Consider the following 13,713-nt stretch of genomic DNA (forward strand, 5'->3'; position numbering starts at 1 on the left):
GACTATGAGACCAGAAGAACTAGATGATGCCCGGCTACCACTGTCATCCACTTGGAAGGGGATTTATGTAGGAGATTCTTGATAGAGATGGAGAACAATGTGGAACAAAACTCAAAATAATTTGGAGAGAAAAAAAAGGTGGGGGGAGGACCAGGTTTGCTGTCCGATAGAGCCTGGTGGAATCACTGAGGCTATGACCCCTACCCACACCTGCTATTTCCAGCCAAACAAAAGACAGGCATATGAGTTGAACATTTACCTGAGGTAGATACACACCTTGGAGAGAACAAGCATGGAAGAAGGAAAAGCTGCTTATGCACAGGGAGACAGTTCAGGGGACAGAAGTGCATGGCGGGATGGACACAGGGAAGAGGTAACTATGGGGAGGAAATGGGAGGAGAGCTGTTGCATTGTGATAAATCGTGGTCAATGTCATGGGACAAAGTGTATGTGAACTGCTATATGGAAAATGAATTTGCTCTGTAAATTTTCACCCAAATCACAATTAAAAAAAAGGAAAATAAATAAACAACTGTATTTTAAGCATGCTTTCATAGTAATCCATGCCCATCATTCTCTGTTCAGAGAAATCAGCAGAAAGAACAGCATGATTAAGAGTTTGGGTTTCCATAATAGACAGCCACTTACTAACACTGAGATTTTGGCAAGCTATTTAATCTCCCTGTGCCTCAATTTCTTTATTTGTAAAATAGTTTTTTTAAAAAAATTGTAACTACACCTATAAGATAACTCTTACACATTGTAAGAGTTCACTATGACAACTATTGATATTGTTCCCACAGTAAAATTATGGGTCCTAAGACCCTCCTTCCCAGTGCATGGCTTCCTGGACTCTATTGTGCTGGAGACTCACTCTTGATGCTCTGTCAACAGAGAGAGCAAGATCTGCCATTTCATAGCTTCTCCTGAAAGAAATGGATTCTCCTGGGTACCCAGGCCTCTGCCTGAAAACCTCAGCTTCACTTCAGCAGTGTCCTCTCCTACTGCTTATTACATAATAGGTGCACAATAAATACTGCTGAAGGAATGATTGAAGAATGAATGAACATTGTTAATTTCCCAGTCTTTGCTAAATGCTGTCAATACCTTAATGTAGCAGATGATCCTGGCAAACGAAGGGCTGGCTTCATTTTTATGTTACTATTAATACATTCATTGGCCCAATATCCTTTGATTGATAGCATCATTTTAATACATTAAATCCATCTGGCCTGGGTACCTTTGGCATATCTGTGAGGAATATAGTTAGATTTATCAGGGTTATATGCAATTATAATTGGGCTTAAAATGTTGGAAGTTATGAACTATATTTCTGCTCCATGAAATTCCAAAAATGTTTAGAATATTGTTCAAGATAATAATTATATCATAATGAAGAAATCATTACATTTGCTGGATTGGACATCTGAATTTTCTATCAATGAATCCATTTACATCAGTTTCATTCAACTTGTCCAACATAATCAAAGATACTTTGAGGCAAGGGGCTACAATTGTAATCAATCATGCTAATCTAAATGGCAAATGCTAATCTAAATGGCACCCTAGCTGAAGCCCCAGGGCATGCCTTTGAAATGACACCATCCACTGTAAGATTTGGCAGTGAGCATGCAGGAGCCTGACACACAAGTGGTCCCAAAGCAGCCACTCCTCAGAAGGAAGGTTGGGCAACCTACTTCCATAGAGATACTGCCTCAGAAACCCAAGGAAGGTCACTATGAGTCAGGATCGACTCGACGGCAGTGAGTTTTCCTTTTTTTTCCATGAGCTAAAGGTAGGTACTTCTGAAATAAAAAGTAAGATGAAAGTTGTTAGCAGAGAAACTATAAAAAATAACCAAATAAAAATTTCAGGACTGAAAAATAAAATACCTGACATTTTTTTTTCAAATGCACTAATTAGGCTCAATAGCAGAATGGAGATGGCAGAAGAAATGACTTTCATTCATTTCAACAATGACCTTGAGTATAGATCAATAGAAATTACTCAATCTGAAGAGCAAAGAGGAAAAGAAGTTTTAAAATAAATGAATGACCACAGAGATCTGTGGGACAGCATCAATAGGCATTATTCTTGCCTTGCACCTAGGCATTCATTACTGCCAGATGTATGTCATCAGTATGCAAAATAGTCATGTAGTAGACTTTTTACTATTGCTGTAAATGCAAAATGGCAGATAATAAGAGAATCAATAAGTGAGGAGTAAGTGATTTAGAAACTACCAACGATTCCACAAGGAATATATTATAGCTAATAAACACATTCAGCAAAGTTCCAGGGTACAAGGTCAAACTGCAAAAATCAATTGCATTTGCATACACAAGTAATGGACAATCCAAAAAGGAAATTAAGAAAACAATTCCATTTAAAGTGGCACCTAAAGAATAAAATGCCCAGGCACAAAGTTAACCAAGGAGGTAAAAGACTCATACATTGAAAACTACAGAATAGAAACAGAAACAATGAGATGTATCTATAGATATACATAGATATGTAGAGAGAGATTGACTTCAGGAATTGGCTCTCATGATTATGGGGGCCAGCAAGTCCAAAATCTGTATGTCTGGCAACAGGCTGGAGACTCTTGCAGGTTTGTGTTCCAAAATCCATAGGTCAACAGATGAGATCCATGAAGAGAAAGTTGTGCCAAAATATTTATTTATACTCTTGAACCAGAACGCATTCTAGGGAAACACCCTTTTTGCTCTTAAGGTCTTCAACTGATCGACTAAAGCCCGTTCACATTATGAAAAGTAATCTGCTTTAACGAAACCAAATCAAACTCACTGCCATTGAGTCAATTCCAGCTCAGAGCGACTTGGGTTTCCCAGGCAGTAAATGTTTATGGTAATAGATTGCCCAGTCTTCCTTCCGCAGAGCTGCTGGTAGATCTTAAGGTCAACTGATTTAATCACATATAACTATTCCATAACAGCAACAAGATTAGTGCTTGCCCAAACAACTGTCCACCATAGCCTAGGCAATTTGACACGTAAAATTGACCATCATAACTATCACATATAAAAGAATAGTTTGGTCTATACTTCACACCACATACAATCTCCAGGTTCATTGCAATCCCCATCAAAATTCTGACAGCCTTTTTTGCAGAAAGAAACAAGAAAGCCAATCGCCAAGCTCATATGGAACTGAAAAGGGCCCCCAAAAGCCAAAATAATCTTTAAAAAAACAAAGTAGGAGAACTCATGCTTCCAGATTTCAAATATTCTACAAAGCTACAGTAGTAATCAAAATAGTCTGGTACTTGTATTAGGATAGACATATGGATCAATGGAGTAGAATTGAAAGCCCAGAAAAAAAGCACACACTTATGACCAACTGGTTTTCTACAAAGGTTCCAAGTCCATTCAATAGGGAAAGAGTGGTTCCTACAACAAATGGCACTAAGATAAGTAGATCTCCACATATAAAAGAATAGTTTGGTCTATACTTCACACCACATACAAAAATTAACTAAAATTGGGTCAATGACCTAAATATAACAGCTAGAATCAGAAAACTCATAAAAAAAACAGTAGAGGTAAATCTCCAGAACCTTAGATTTGGCAATAGATGGCAGCAAAAGCACAAGCAACAAAAGAAAAAGTAGAGAAACTGAACTTCATAAAAGTTTAAAACGTTTGTGCATCAAAAGGCTGATTAAGAGAGTAAAAAGACAACCCACAGAATGGGGACAATATTTGGGAGCCATATATTTGATAAGGTTTTGATATCCACATTACGTAAAGAACTCCTACAGCTCAACAACAAGCAACTCAATTTAAAAATAGGCAGAGACACAGAATCCAGATTTTCTAGAGAGATGAAGGTTAGATGAAACCCCAAAACTATTCCCCTGAGACAATTTTTAAACCTTAAACAAAAGATACTGCCTAAAGTCTTCTTAAAATCAAACAACAGGTTACCTTAACTAATAAAGAACGTCTGCCTTGAACATTATGCTATTTTAAGATCTATCCATATGGGGATCAAATTTTGACAACAGCGACTTGAAAGATCAGATAGAATCTTAGGAGGAAACAAATCTATGTTAATGAGGGAGGAACAACTCAGAAAAGAAGGGTGAGAATGGTTGCACAACTTAATCACTGAATTGTATATGTAGAAATTTGAATTGGTATGTTTCGCTGTGCATATTCTCAATAACAACAACAATAAAAATAATTTTCAAATGGGCAGAGGACTTAAATAGACATTTCTCAAAGAAAAGATATACAAATGGTCAACAGACACATGAAGATTCTCAAAGTCATTGTGTTGTTGTTATGTGCCATCGAGTTGGACCCAACCCATAGTGACCCCTCCTTGGGTTGCTGAGGCAGTATCACTATGGAAATAGATTGCCCAACCTTCCTTCTGAGGAGTGGCTGGTGGGTTTGAACTGCTAGCCTTCTGGTTAGCAGTCAAGTGCCTTACGCATTATGCTACCAGAGCGCCTAAGTCATTAGGGAAATGCAAAACAAAACCACAATGAGATCCCATTTCAGACCCTAGGATACCTATTAACAGAAAATAGTGTGTGGGTGAGGATGTGGAAAAATTGGAATCCTCATGCACTGTTGATGGGAATGTAAAATAGTGCAGCAGCCATGCAGTTTCTCAAAAATTTAAACATAGAAGTACTATATAACCTATCAATTCCATTTATATACCAAAATGACCAGAAGTCAGGGACTCAAAGAGATACATGTACACCAATATTCATAGCAGCATTATGCACACTGCACAAGTGTAAACAACCCTGGTATCCATCAATAGATAACAGATGAACAAAATATGGTATATATACTCTTTGAAATATTATTAAGTCATTGAAAATAATAAAGTTTCAGTGATGTTACAACAAGGATCAATCCTGAAAGCTGCTAAGTGAAGTAAGCCAGACCTAAAAGGAAAAATATTGCATGACCTCATTCGTAAGGGGCCCTGGTGGCACTGTGGTTAAGCTCTTGGTTGCTAACCAAAAGGCTGACAGTTAAAATTCACCATCTGCTCTGTGGGAGAGAGATGTGGCAGTCTGCTTCTGCAAAGATTTATAGACTTCAAAGGCATATAGAGCAGTTCCACTCTGTCCTACAGGGTTGCTGTGAGTCAGAATCAACTAGATGGCAGTGGGTGGTTTGACTTTGAATCCCATTGGTATGAAATATCTAGAATAGACAAACACTTAAAGACAGAAAGTAGATCAATGGTTACATGGAGAATAGGAGTTATTGTTTAATGGGTACAAAGTTCCTGTTCAGAGTGATGAAACCGATTGAGAAATAAAGTGGTGATGGTTGCACAACATTGTGCATATAATTCTACCACTAGATTGTATACTTGAAAATGATCAAACTGGCAAACTTTGTTGTGTATCTTTTAACACAACAAAAAAAGTAAAATAATAAACCATGCAAACACTAAACAAAATAAAGCATAGTGTCTATATTAATACAAAATAAATTAGACTTCAGATCAAGGAAAATTACCAGGGATAAAGAGGAATAATACATAATGACAAAAAGATCAATTCAAGAAGACAAAACAATCTTCAACTTGTATGCACTTAACACTGGTGGCACAGTGCTTAAGTCATTTGACTGCTAACCAGGTTAGCGGTTCAAATCTGCCAGCCACTCCACAGAAGGAAGAAGGAGCAATCTACTTCCATAAAGATCTACCACCTCAGAAACCCAAAGGGGGTCAGAACTGACTCGACGGCAGTGGGCTTGGTGGTTTTTTTTTTTTTTGGTTTAACAACAGAATTCCAAAATGCATGAAGCAAATCTAATATAACAGAGGTTGAAATGGACAAATACTTGAAATGGACTATACTTGGAGACATCAGTGTTCCTTTCTCAATAGTCTATTGAACTAAGAGACAGAAAATCAGTAAGTGTATAAAAGACTGAACAATATTATCCAAAAACTTGACCTAACTCACGTTTTATAGATCATTCCAGCCTAAAACAGAATATACATTGTTTTCAAGGCACATGGAATGGTTACCAAGATAGACCATACTCTAGGCCATAAAACAAACTTTAACAAATTTAAAAGAATTGAAATCATACAAAGTATGTCTTCTACCACAATGAAATTAAAGTAGAAATCAACAAGAGGAAGACATCTGGAAAATCCCTAAATACCTGTAAATGCCCTGTGTTTCTCAACCCTCACGAAGGATAACCCTATTCTTCACTGGAACCCAAACTTCCCCAGTAGGATTAAGCTTCAGTTGCCCACAGAGGCAACTTGCTTGATAATGCACCTTTAAATGTTTGTCTTTCCTTTCCTGGAGCCCCTGGATGGTGTAGTTAACATACTTGGCTGCTAACTGAAAGTTTGGAAGTTTAAGGCCATCCATAGTCATGTTGAAAGAAAGATCTGGTGATCTACTTCTGAATAATCAATCGTCTGCTGAAAACTGTATGGAGCACAGCTCTACCCTGACACTTCTCCATGGCAAATAGTTTTTGGTTTTGATTTCCTTTTCCTTACTTCCCTACTATACCAGTATTTCCTGGGAGAGGTGGTACAGTAAGTCAAATATTCACTTCTGAAATGTTTTTTGTCTCTGAGTATAATACTTGGGAGTAAGAAAAACCATTCAAACATGTAAGATTCCAGAATATTATTTTTAATATCTCTGATAAGAACATACATAACTGTGGTACAGTGAGTTATTTTATGTGGTCTCTGGTCTATGTTCTTTGGAAAAACAGCTTGGAAGATTTTTCCTCTAATCCTTAAGGATATGTTACCTTTGCCTTAGTTCTTTGGAAAAACTAATTGGGAGGATATCATAGGTTACTTTCTAGAAAGTAATAACCTTTTCAGGGGAGGAGCCAGTCTTTGCTGGCAGAAACTGTTACTTTTTTACAAGAACTGAGCTGATTGGGTAATTGGTGATTGGTTAAACTCTGGTCTGATGAGGGAGGTCCCACATGTAAATAATACCAAAAAAACTAAATTCACTGCCCTCGAGTCGGATTCGACTCATAGAGACCCTCCTTGGGTTTCCAAGGCGGTATATCACTACAGAAGTGGATTGCCTAACTTTCCTTCCGAACAGTGTCTGGTGGGTTTGAACCGCCAGCCTTCTGGTTAGCAATCAAATGCCTTAGACTACACCACCACTACTCACTGAAAAAGAAATAATTCAAAAACACTGCTGTTAATGTCTTCTGACAACTTACTAAAAAGAAAGCAACATACAACTTATTATCAAATGTGGAAAAAACATGATCTACATAGAAACTTTCAAAAGCTCACCCATCATTCAACACACATTCATAGAGTATTTCGTGATGGGAAATGGGGTTTAACATGAGGATAGAATTCTTCCTATGGTGTGCCCTCAGATAAGTCAGTGAGACAAGTAAGTGCTAGGAGGAAAAGACTCCTGGGAGATCAAAGAAAATCAGGAGAGAACGCATCCAGTGGAATAGTCAGAGAATTACTGGATAAGATAGTGCATAGACTGAGAGAACATGGGAATATGAAAATTCAGAGAATCTGAGCTTGCTTAGCTCATCTGAAATGAAAAGTGCAAGCAAGTACACAGGCAGGCAAGGGCCAAACTCTGAGAGCCTTATATGTGATGCTAATAAATTTAGATTTATTTGGAAGGCAAAGGGAACTCATTAAAAGATTTTCAGTCATGGGGTGGAGAGGTGATTAGGAAAGAAATTATGAGCACAGTGGTCAGATTTACAATTTAAGGAGAGCAATCAAGAAGCAAGTAGAGAATGGACTGCAGTGGTGGGACTGGCATCAGCAAAACTGGTAAATGGCTGGTAAATACTCTAACAAAAAAAATAGGATGAGGGCCTGAATTAAGACAGTGGTAGAGGGAAAATGGACTAGGAAAAAAGCCCTGGTGGCCTATATCCAAAATCAGACAACAAAAACTCTATCAGACAATAGTACTATACACAGCCAATCATGGAGATGGCACAGGATGGGCATTGGTTTGTTCTGTTGTACACAGGTTGCCATGAGTTGAAGGCCAATTTGATACCAGCTAACAAGAGATAAAAGAAGAGCAAATTAAAGAACAATTTAGGGGACAAACCACCAGGATTTAGTCACTGACAGGATGTGAGATATCTGTGAGATGGAAGAAATCCAGGATAGTGCCAGGTTTCCAGCTTGTGCTATTAATTGGCAATGGTGTCAGAATAGTCCCCCACGACTGAATGGAATGTTTTTCACATGGCATAAAAGCAACATCTGATGATTTAAGTATCAGAAATAAAAACAGTCATTACAATTTACAGGAGATTCACAAATGTCAGAGTCTACCAAACCAAAAACCAAACTCATTGCTGTCAAGTCAACTCCAGCTCATGGCAACCCTATTGGACACAGCAGAACTGCCCCCATAGGGTTTCCAAGGCTGTAAATCTTTACAGAAGCAGACTGCCTCATTTAAAATAAATAAATAAACATTTAGTGCCACCGCTGAGCACAGCACCATGAAGTAAACACCTGGCTCCTCAGATACATTATAGCAGGGGACAACACTTCCTGGCACCTGTAACCACTGGGGAATCTGGGATTCTCTGTACTCAGAACAGCATCAACTTCCTAGCCAGCACCTTTCCCATGCAATCAGTACTCTAAGAGAGGAACTAACCAGACTGGACATCCCTCCTCAATACTTTCCTAAGCACCAGGGGAGCCTGATCAGATAACAAGGTGAAGAATAAAGCTTTGGTTGAGATACTAACTGAGCTTTTGCATTTCATGCTCTTATCTAGAAGGGTGACACTCTGAGGCTATACTAGAAGTATAATCAATCACACTAAGAAATGGAAATAATTATAAATGGAAAGATACAATGATTTTCATGGTCAGGAAGAATGTCTATCCTCCTCAGAAGGGTTCCTTTTGCTGAGAGCTGCCCCTGACCCACAGGGCTATGGCAGCCATGTTATAGCATGGATCCCTGGTAACAGTTTAGTAGACAAATGGTAGACTCAGTATGAACCATTTACCTCGAATGAATGTCTTCTCAATTACTTTAGAAAATGACACCTGGTAGAGATGCAAATGATTTGACACACACCCACACACACACATACCCACACACACACAAAATGCCTGAAAAGTTATAGTTTTATTACTCTGTACAACAATAACCAGTTTTGTGTCTAACTTCACAATCTATTCCAGCATTGTTTTTTACATTAACTATGTATTTTTTTTCCAATTACCATCAAATTGACTCTGATTCATGGCAACCTTGTGTGTCAGAGTAGAACATGAGGTTTTCAATGGTTAATCTTTCAGATCATCACTCATGTGTCAGTTTGTCACATTGTGATGGCTTGCATATTGCTGCGAGGCTGGAGGCTCTGCTACCAGTATTTTAAATACCAGCAGGGTCACTCATGGTAGACAGGTTCAGTGGAGCTACCAGACTAAGACAGACTGGGAAGAAGGACAGGGCCATGTACTTCTGAAAAAATTGGCCACTGAAAACATTATGAATAGCACTGAAACACTGCCTGATATATTACTGAAAAACTTTATGAATAGTCATGAAACATTGTCTGATATAGTGCCAGGAGATAAGCCCCCAGGTTGGGTGGCATTCAACATACAAATGAAGAAGAGCTGCCTCCTCAAAGTAGGATGGAGTAAAGCTTTCAGGATGCCTATTTGCTGATGAGGTACAACTCAAAATGGGAAGAAACCACTCCAAATATTCATTAACAAGCAGAACATGGAATGTACAAAGTGTGAATCTAGGAAAATTGAAAGTTGTCAAAAATGAAATGGAATGCATAAAGATCAATATCCTAGGCATTAGTAAGCTAAAATGGAATGGTCTTGGCCTTTCTGAATCAGGCAATCATATGATCTACTATGTTTGTTGTTGTTAGATGCCATTGAGTAGTCTCTGATTCATACAACCCCATGTACAGCAGAACAAAACACGGCCTGGTCTTGTGCCAGCCCCACAGTCCTTGCTATACCGAAGCCCATCGTTGCAGCCACTGTGTCAGTCCATCTTGTTGAGGGTCTTGACCTTCCACTTTACCAAGCATGATAACCTTTTCCAGGGAATGGTTCCTTCTGACAACATAATCAAAGTAGGCAAGACCAAGTCTGGCCATTCTTGCTTCCAAGGAGCATTCCGGCTGCACTTCTTCCAGGACAGATTTGTTATTCTTTTAGCAGTCCATGGTACTTTCAGCATTCTTCGCCAGCACCACAGCTCAAAAGCATTGACTCTCTGATCTTCCGTATTCATTGTCCAGCTCTCACATGCATAAAAGGGGATTGAAAATACCACAGCTTCTGTCAGGCGCCCCTTAGTCTTCAAGGAGTCTTCAGCACTTGAAAGAGGTCTTTTGCAGTATATTTGCCCACTGCTATATGTTGTCTCATATATGGACTGCTGCTTCCATTGGTGTTGATTGTAGAACCAAGTAGTCTTTGACAACTTCAATCTCTTCTCTGTTTATGGGAGCTCTGGTAGCGTAGGTTCAAACCCGCCAGCCACTCCTCAGAAGGAAGATGGGGCAATCTGCTTCCGTAGTGATACTGCCTTGGAAACCCAAGGAGGGGTTGCTATGAGTCGGGTCCAACTCGACGGCACATAACAATAACAACAACAACATTGTGATGCTGCTTATTTGTCCAGTTGTGAGGATTTTTGTTTTCTTTATATTGAGATGTAATCCATACTTCAGTCTTCATTAGTAAGTGCTTTAAGTCATCCTCACTTCCAGCAAGAAAAGTTGTATCATCAGTATATCGCAGGTTGTTAATGAGTCTTCCTCCAATCCTGATGCCACGTTCTTCTTCATATAGTCCAGCTTCTTGGATTATTTGCTCAGCATACAAATTAAATAAATATGGTGAAAGGATACAACCCTAACACACTCCCTTCTTGATTTCAAACCCTGCAGTGTCCCCTTATTCTGTTTGAATGACAGCCTGCTGGTCTATGTACAGGTTCCTCATGAGTACATTTAAGTATTCTGGAATTTCAATTCTTCTCAATGTTATCCATAATTTGTTATGATCCACACAATTGAATGCTTTTGCAGAGTCAATAAAACAAAAGTAAACATCTTTCTGGTATTTTTTGCTTTCAGCCAAGATCCATCTGACATCAGCAACAATATCCCTCATTCTACATACTCTTCTGAACCCAGCTTGCATTTCTGGAAGTTCTCTGACAATATATTGCTGCAACCATTTTTGAATTATCTTTAGTAAGATTTTACTTGTGTGTGATATTAATGACATTGTTCGATAATTTCCACAATTCTGTGGGATCACCTTTCTTTGGAATGGGCACAAATATGGATTTCTTCCAGTCAGTTGGCCAGGTAGCTGTCTTCCAAATCTCTTGGCACAGCCGAGTAAGTAGCTCCAGTGTGGCATCTGTTTGTTGAAACATCTCAATGAGTATTTTGTCAATTCCTGGAGCTGTGTTTTTCGCCACTTCCTTCAGTGCAGCTTCAACTTCTTCCTTCAATACCATTGGTTCTTGATCATATGCCACCTCCTGAAATGGATGAACATCATCCAATTCTTTTTAGTACAGTGACTCTGTGTATTCCTTCCATCTTCTTTTGATGTTTCCTGCATCATTCAATATATTGCCCATCAAATGAATCTTTCAATATTGCAATTTGAGGCTTCGATTTTTTCTTCAGTTCTTTCAGCTTCAGAAATGCTGAATTTGTTCTTCCCTTTTGGCTTTCCAACTCCATGTCTTTGAACATTTCAATATAATAATTGGCTTTGTCTTCTTGAGCTGCTCTTTGAAATCTTCTGTTCAGCTCTTTTATCTTGTCATTTCTTCTATTTGGTTTAGCTACTCTTCATTCAAGGGCAAGTTTCAGAGTCTCTTCTGAAATCCATTTTGGTCTTTTCTTCCAAAATGGAAGCCAGGGCCAATGGCCAGAACAGGTAAGAGGAGAGCCCCCAGGCAGGAAGTGGGAGCCAGGGCAGATGGCCAGAACAGGTAAGGGGAAGGCCAGGAAGTGAGCAGAGCATTTTGCAACAACTAAGGGAGATGAACTTGTCTGTCATTTTGTTGTACTATGGTGGCTTGTGTGTTGCTGTGAGGCTGGAGTCTGTCCTATCAGTGTTAAAAATGCCAGCAAGATTGCCCATGGTGGATGGATTTCAGCGGAACTTCCAGACTAAGACAGACTTGGACGAAGGAAGAGGCCATCCACGTCTCAAAGAATTCACCAGGGAAAACCTCATGAATAGCAGTGAAACACTGTCTACTATGCTGGGAATGATAAATTGAAGAGGAATGTTGTTGCATTCATCATCAAAAAGAACATTTCAAGTTCTATCCTGAAATGCAATACTGTCAATGATAGGATGATATGCATACATCTACAAGGAAGACCAGTTAATACTACTATTATTCAAATTTACACACCAACCACTAAAAGCAAAGATGAAAAAATTGAAGATTTCTACCAACTTCTACAGTCTGAACTTGACCAAACATGCAATCCAGATGCATTAATAATAAGCAATATCATGGCAAATGGAGAAAAGATTAAAGTTGTCAGGTATTTCATTTTACTTGGATTTACAATAAACACCCATAGAAGTTGTAGTCAACAAATCAGACATCTTATTGCACTGGGCAAATTTGCTGCGAAAGACCTCTTTAAAATCACTATTTAAGAAGCAAAGATGTCACTTTGAAAAGTGAGGTGCTTCTAAGCCAAGAAATTGTGTTTAGAATCATCTCAAATGCATGTGAAAGCTGGGCAGCAAATAAAGAGAACTAAAGAAGAGTTGGGAGCTCTGGTAGCATAGTGGCTAAGGCACTTGACTGCTAACCAGAAGGCTGGCGGTTCAAACCCACCAGCCACTCCTTGGAAGGAAGGTTGGGCAATCCTACTTCCGTAGTGATACTGCCTCGGAAACCCAAGGAGGGGTCGCTATGAGTCGGGTCCAACTCGACGGCACATAACAACAACAACAACAACAAAGAAGAGTTGATGACTTTGAATTGTGGTGTTGGCAGAGAATACTGAATATACCATGGACCACCAGAAGGAAAAATCTATTCTGAAAGAAATGCAGACTAAATGTTCCCTGGAGGTGAGAATGGCCAGACTTCTGCTCACCTACTTAGTTCATGGTTTCAGAAGGGACTATTCCCTGGAGAAGGGTATCAAGCTTGGTAAAGGAGAGGGTCAGTGAAAATGGGGAAGACCTTCAATGAGATGGATTGACACAGGAGCTGCAATGATGAGCTCAAGCATAGCAAGGATTGTGAGGATGGTGCATGACCAGGCAGTGTTTTGTTCTATTGTGCATGGAGTCACTATTTGTTGAAGCCAACTTGATACCACGTAACAACAACAATCTTTCCAAAGTAGATCATCAGGACTGTCTTCCAAGATGCTGCTGAGTGGACTCAACCCTCCAACGTTTTGGTTAGAGGCCCAGCATGTTAACCATTTGCACAGACTATACAACTCTACCAACTATATAAACTAGCTATTTTTGAACCAACTTTACCACCTTGCTGGCTCCCTCATTAATGAGTTAAGTCAATCTTTGACACACACTCAATCCATATTTTTAAAATTGTATATTTCTCTGTGTGGAATATATTAGAGATAAGCCTAAAAAGAGCTCACCTGTATTGTGAAATTTTCACAATTTAAATATGCTCACCAGAAA

This window comes from Orycteropus afer, unplaced genomic scaffold, assembly GCF_000298275.1.
Source record: "Orycteropus afer afer isolate SDZICR_OR568_19922 unplaced genomic scaffold, OryAfe1.0 scaffold00027, whole genome shotgun sequence".
NCBI classification, from domain to species: domain Eukaryota; kingdom Metazoa; phylum Chordata; class Mammalia; order Tubulidentata; family Orycteropodidae; genus Orycteropus; species Orycteropus afer.